We start from the raw sequence: 7,361 nt of genomic DNA, 5'->3' as shown, positions 1-7,361 counted from the left end.
ATCGGGCTCCCAGTCACTATAGGTGTAATATGTTCAGTGGATTTAGAACAGCAGGTTATTATCCTGGCAGCAGAATTTTAAATAAGTTGTAAGCAATGGATAAGTTTTTGTGGGATGACAGGTAGAATAGCATTACAGTAATCTATACGTGAGGTGACTCGGGCATTAACCGATGCTTCAGTACTTTTGCCACTCGCAATATGGCGGACGCACTGACGTATCGTGTCGACTGGGCAACACAGTGAATGCGGCGTCTATCTATATATGTCTATGATTTCTGTAGCCTGCTACAGGAAGGTACTCTCTCGACCATTGGCATTGGTTTCGCTCCTTGCTATGTTTGTTTTACTGCACTGATTGTTTCCTAAGCCTTTGTTATACTGAATTCCTTTCTCACCATTTTCCTTTACTATTCTTACACCGCCATATGCTACGGCGGGCATCGGCTAGTTTTATAAATAGAAAAAGCTAAATCATTATGTTTAAAAAGGAGTGAGTTTTTCATTGAAATTAAATCAACATCTATAATACATTGTAATAGATGGCATGCAGGGAGTGGCATCCTGGCCTGGCTGTACAGGGATCCTTAATTGGCCAGGAGGCCACTGCTGTGGAAGGACCAAGGATAATGAAGATTGCTGATGATTCTCTCCCCCAATATACTAGGTGGTGGCCTTCCTGGTTTAGGATTCCCACACATATACCCACAAGCATGCTGGGATCTTTAGTACCTTGAGGCAGCCCTGTCTGGTTCCGTGGGGACCACCACAGGGAACTGAGGGATTTTACAATCCCTACTTTTCGGATTTCCGAGTTGATCCAGCAGGGATATGCCCTGGCATCAGAAGTAGTCCTGGGCCAAGATAAAAAGATCCACGCAACCTTTAGAGTCAGAGCTGAGTGGAAGAGGATGAAGCTTGCCTGAATCAGTGAAAGGAGAGAGAAGAATTGTGTTGTGTTTGGTTTATGCCCTTTTTGAACCTTTATGCAAGGTAATTGTAAGAATAAACCTTTTATTTAAACTGGGACTTGTGTCTGGGATTTGGGGGCTGCAATACCCCCTGATGGTCACATCATTGTAAATAAAAAAAATTTAGTTAATACTAAGCCCAGGATGATTATTCTATTCGGTGTCTGGTTGGTAATAAATCCAATTCGGTGTATGTAAGATACAGAACAATGCCGCAGGTTTAATGCTTTGGAATAAAACAAACAAGATTTGTAAAGCATCAGAAAGTAGCAAAAATTTATATTTATGTTTACATTTTTAGTAAGATGCTTTTATCCAAAACAACTTATAAAAGAGGTCAGCATAAATGAGTAAACATTAGTCTGAGAACAGGTTTTATATGACAAGGGTACAAAATTGGCCATGACAAGTGAAGAGCTCAGAGCATAATACAAGCTAGTTACAGTATAAAATTCTAACAACTAATATCAGTTAGCAAGAAGTTTATCAAACAAACATGTCTTCAAATGCTTCTTAGACACATTGAGGGAGTCAGAAATTCAAATGGAGATGGTCAGTTTGTTCCACCAATACATGAAGAGAGTCTGGATGGAGACAGGGCGCCATGAAGAGGAGGCATCACCATGTGTCATTAATCAGTAGACCTGAGTGGACCTCACAAGTGGCTTTGTATTTATAGGTGCTGACCCATTGACTACTCAGTAGGCAAGCATCAAGGAGCTAAACTTAATATGTGCCACAATTACTTATTTGGCTGACACCTTTATTTACCTTTAACACATTTATGCCGAAGGTTGAAATTTTTGAGTTTGTGCATGAAATTCACATATGATGCGTAGAAAAATATAAGGAACAAGAATTTGAAGAGAAAAAAATATTACATTCCATTGTTGAGTTATGTGGCGTTCCAAAATTGGAACACTAGGCAAATCCACTTCTTACATTATACATAACGTATAAAATTATGTTTATCTCAGGAGATGGTAAATACCTGCTATTCAGTGTGATATCCAGCACAGCATTTGACATTTAAGGCAACATCACATTTTTCACATCGAAATGTAGTGTTCTTATGACACTACATTTCGAGCACACCGTGTTTTCTTTCCCTGTTTGACTATCACATGATTCAGGCTATCATAACGTGAATTAATGTTGCGCTTCTGAGAAGGTCTTCCTGTTCGGCCAGGATCTGCAGAATGACCGTGGGTCTCCAAATAATGCCATGCGATACGTCGGCAAAACTCCAGAAGAGCCATTGGCTTCTTATCATATGTTTTATGCAGTTGCCATGCATTTTGTAAGGCCAATTCGAAACAGAACAACAGAGGACTTGAATACTGTTTCTTTCCACGGATTGATGCCCGATACTTATCAATGTTTTCATCAGCTCTGTCTACGCCTCCCATGAAATGGTTATAGACTTTGATCATGTTTGTCTGCTGGACTTGGACTTTTTCAGTTTTTGGGAATAACAATTGACAAGACACAGCGGATCGATACCAGCACCAGATGAGGCAACAGTGACAACACTGTTATCATGCCATCTGCATACAATATTGCCTTTGCCATCAATTCAATAATCGAATGTGCCTCTTTCTTTTTTCCTTAGTACTACATCTGATTCCAGTGGTGCTTTGTCAATGCGATCCTTTCTCACTGTACCTGTTGCCTGAAATCCCATTGAACTGAGCTTATCCAGAGGTGCAATGCCGGTGAAAAATTTTTAAATACAAAATGGTATTGTCCAGGGTGTGCCTGTACAAGTGCCTCACTAAACTGCAGGACAAGTGATGCACCGACACCATATTCCTCATGTTTATTATCTGGGTTTTTACCCTGATATGGCTGAAACCAGCAAATGTAGCCCAGACGAGTGGCACCACACCAAAACTTGAAGCCAAACTGAATGGGCTTTTCGCGAATAAATTGTTTGCACCCATGACGACCGAAATAAGGAACCATGGATTTTTCAAAGCTGAAATACGTTTCATTTGAAACAAATTTCATGCATCTACCATTGAGCTTGTTTATGAGAGGTCGCAACTTGGAAAACTTGTCCATTGGATCCAAATTGGCATTGTCAGCAACATGCAAATTAGAAAATATGGTTTCAAAGTAATCACGTCTCATGGTAGCACTAACAAGTACATTATGCGCATCTGTTCTTCATTCCCAAAGCATGTGCCTTCTAGGAACTGACAAGTAACCATTCAGAAAAATAATTCCTAGAAAACATTTGAATTCGGAACTAGTCAATCCCAGATTTACACCATTACTTGCAGCGTATACTGTAAGTTGGAGTATCTGACAATGAGTTCAACGGTTTTGTCATCAAGAAGAAGTTCAAAAATTTCTGTGGGAGGTCTGGTTTTGGTGAAGAAATCGTTTGGTGGTTCTGTAACTCTACCTGCTACGGGATGTGCAGTTAGGTCAGCCTTTTTCCATTTCCGAACAATTTTTGTCACTTTCTTCTTCTTTGACGGAGGAGGTTGCTGAGCAGTAGAGGTTGACGGAACTTCATCATCAGGGGAGTTATCTTCAGGTACGTATGTGGGATCACTTGTGTCTGATTCCTTATCACTGACATCTTGAATAAGATACGCAGGTGCTCACAACAAATAACCTGGCAGATTATTTATTGTTCCACCTTCTTCATCTCCTGAGTCCTCATCAGAAACAGGCAATGTAGCATTTTATGGTGGTTGTATCACTATAGCACTTGCTTCAATGGTGTCATCTGTCTCTAGCAGGTCAGTTATTTCACGTAAAGATAGAGCTCGAGGCATTTTCAGAGAGATCTTCAACTGTAAAGGGAAAAATATATTATTAGTAGAGGTAGGGGTTTTGCCTGGTGCTCCAAAAATGGAACACGCAAAATGTGAAGTCCATAACCAATACAACAATGATAACTTCGATAGTTTCTTTTTACAGCACGTTAACATAACTAGTAGAGAAGTAATAGAAAAAAAAATGTTAGTATATGACGTAGTACAGCAAAGTTATATCTACCTGTCTTCGGATGGTTCTTCAAAAATGTGAGAAAATTCACATCACTTCTTGAGGAGATCCCAGCACACCAATATCTGCAGCACACTGACTAACTCTGTGTGCGACGTGATAAGGTTTACCCCCAGGAAGCAGACATGCATGAAAAGTCCAACTCCAACGTGACTGTCGTTCCAATAATGGAACACGCGGTATAAATGGGTTAAAGTCTGAGGGACTTTAATGATTATCTTCTTCTTTCTCTACAGAATTAACATGCTTACAAAGCCCTCACAATATAAAAATGGATGGTTCCTGAAAGGTGGCATCATATCCTGACTAGATTGAACAGGAAAGATAAAGTTGACATTTTCCCATAGCGAAAAGCTCCTCCTTACACTTGTTTGTTGGGCCCTAACCACTGTTGTTTTGGTTTAACTAAACAAGGCAACCCGGTCGGTACCCTAACTATTTCTCAGAGAATGTGTGTCTACTTCCTGGCCTTAGTACAACATAAATAGAGAATATTAATAAACAGTACTAATTAAAGTCATATATAAAATTTAGATATAAAGACATAAAAAAAGGAATTTAAACGTAAGCTGTGGAGAACCGTTGCTTAAACATCCATCCATCCATTATCCAACCCACTATATCCTAACATAATAAATAATAATACAGTGGGAGGAAACAGTACATGCAGTGTCAGGGTGGTTCCCCAGCTTGGGGCTCCACCTATAGAGGTCATGGAACATAAGAATTTTTAAAGCAACAGTACACAATTATAAAAACCAAGAAAGAGGCACAGATAAAACACATTACTCAAACATAATAAAATAAATAAATACATGTAAAAGTATAAGATTATTAAGTAGATAGTAGCATACAAAATAATAAATTGAACGCACATTCTAGTTCATTTTATTCAACATACAATAATGTTGATCTCAATGCATTTTGTTTTCTTTGTTTGCCAAGACTCCTATAAATATAAAATGAAATCTATTTTATCATTCAGAAGAATGTATTTTTGGCAAGATTCTAGTAAGATGTGTGTCATGCCATGGGGCTTTGACTGTGGTCCCTTACTTCAGCTTTCTGTCAGCACACAAAAAAAGTTCAAGGTGCCACAAATCGAATTACATAAACATAAAGATAATGCTGTGCAAGATGCCACAGTAATGCCTGCCGACAGATATAAGTAAGGTGATATGATTTTCATTATTCAAATATTGCTATGCGTTGCTTACTTTAATTAAGACATATCTTTATGTTATTAAAGCTGTATCAGTGTTACACTTTTGTGCTCCTTTACGACAGTCTGGCATTTTAGGCAATAGTTGTGCACCTTCAGCTACCAGGATTCTGAAATAGATTAAGTGGGTTCAAAAATAGATGGATGGATTACTTATGTATCAAACTGACCAGAGATCCTTGTTCTTCTGCCCACTCCAGGTTTCTATATTCAACATCCAGCACCTGCTTTTTCCAGCTGAATATGCTCTCGACAGTATTCAGTGTTCTACTGTTATATTTTGTTATATTTTGAACAAGATTTTTTTTTACATGTTTTCAATGTAGTTTCTGTCTTTGATATCCCATCACTAGCTAAATACAGTAATATATAGCTATAAATATGTAGACCCTTCTACACTCTACATTTATATGTAAACTAACAGTGATTCTCAGTTTTACATACACTTTGGAAACCTAATATAAAGTCTGTGCAGATTAATGACTTCTTGGTAATTTTATGCCTCTTTCTTCCCATTTGGAGCTTCACTGTAAAAAGCAAAAAATAAGTAAATAAAATCCACCAGCTTCTGTAGTATGTGCTATGATGCAAGTCTGTTTAAAGTTACTTCAATTGGAATATGCATTATTTATTATTTCAGTTCTCTGTGACCTGGCTGTTTTTAGCTATAAAAACCTCTTTGATATGAATTATGGGTACTTAGGGACTTTTGATGAAGTACCTGATTTTGTGAAAAAGTAGAAAGACTTGATAATAGTCTGCATTTTAAAGAAATGTTGCAGTTTTAAGTCTATATAAAGCATTGTTTCGATCAAGCATTCACTCAGGTATCAACATTTGTCAGTGTATAGTTGACAGGATACATTTCTTTCAGCATGATGTGTGAAAGTTTGGCTATTTCACTGTGTTGGCATTAAGGTTTTCAAAATATGGGTAACTATCACTATCTAAATGGCCAGGAAAAAAAAAAACACACACATTTTTCCTTACTGGCCACTAGATTACTTTATTTTGTACTGCAGAGGTTAAATAAACTAGACTACAGACAAAGCCATAATTGAAATTCCAAAGCTGTGGATGTAACCTCAAGAAGAAAAAAGGCAAGCCAAAATAACAAAATGTCATAGATACAAAAGGAAAACTGGGAAATATGCTACTGTCAATGCCAAAAACTGAATGCTTAAATCCCAACATACAATAGTTATCAGAAAAAAAAGGTTTCTTCCTTGTAAATAATGTGGTTTTGTATCTGTTATATTCATTCTATCACTTATCAGAACTATTCCAAATTATTGCTTGCAAAGAACAGATTCTTTAAGCTATCTCTGCTTGGTTTTCAATGAAATGACACCTGTGACATCACATGTAGTGCAGACTCATTGGACACGGTATTGGATAATCTATAACATGCTCAATGAAATCTTTAGGCAACACCAAGAGCAAAAACAGGCAAGAGATAAAGCAAAACTCGACAGCAGAGGTAAACAAAAGTGGCAGTTCTGTACGTATTACTGTAAGAGGCACAGCGCCATCACATGTTGTGCAAAATAAGTAATAAGCTTTCCTCAGTAATTTATTAACTTTTTTTTTCAATATTTTCTTATATTCTTAATGCTATTATTTATCTAGGAAAAAATATTGATTCTTGTAGTATGTGAAATTCTAAAGTGCTGCAAGCCTTTTTCTGCAAGGAAGCTGGACCACTTGGCCCTGCAGTGTTCTCTATACCCTTGAATGTGTGTGCGTGGGTGCCCGTGTGTGCGTGTGTGTGTGTGTGCATGTCATACCTGAACTGTCCAGTTTAGTGATGGGCTTTGAATGTCACTGTCTGTGTTAAAAGGAGAATTACATGATGTTGTTTTTTAAATTGTACATTCGCACTTTCAGTTCAAGCTTTTCTCAGTCGTGGCCATGAAGCACATACCAGACAAATAGCTACAAATTGTCCAGTATCATTTGTTCCCTTAAAGGTCACCCAAGTAACTAAAACAGAACAAAGGAGATCAATATCAGGAATGCATTCACAGGATATTACATTACATCTTGATTTTTACTCAACACTGTGGAAGAACAAGGAAAATTTAAAAGAAGTCACCAAGGAAACCCACATCTGCTCCTTCTACTTTGTGGAAAAGAAGCCAGCAGTAT

General features: G+C 37.7%; 1 pseudogene; it reads right to left on the bottom strand.

The window, feature by feature from the left end:
- Positions 1-1,964: 1,964 nt before the first annotated feature.
- LOC120526824 lies at positions 1,965-3,768 on the bottom strand (annotated as a pseudogene).
- Positions 3,769-7,361: the final 3,593 nt, after the last annotated feature.

This window comes from Polypterus senegalus, chromosome 3 (genome assembly GCF_016835505.1).
Source record: "Polypterus senegalus isolate Bchr_013 chromosome 3, ASM1683550v1, whole genome shotgun sequence".
Classification (NCBI taxonomy): Eukaryota; Metazoa; Chordata; class Cladistia; order Polypteriformes; family Polypteridae; genus Polypterus; species Polypterus senegalus.
Note: the sequence above shows the minus strand (reverse complement) of the source record. Positions and strands in the feature narration are given on the sequence as shown.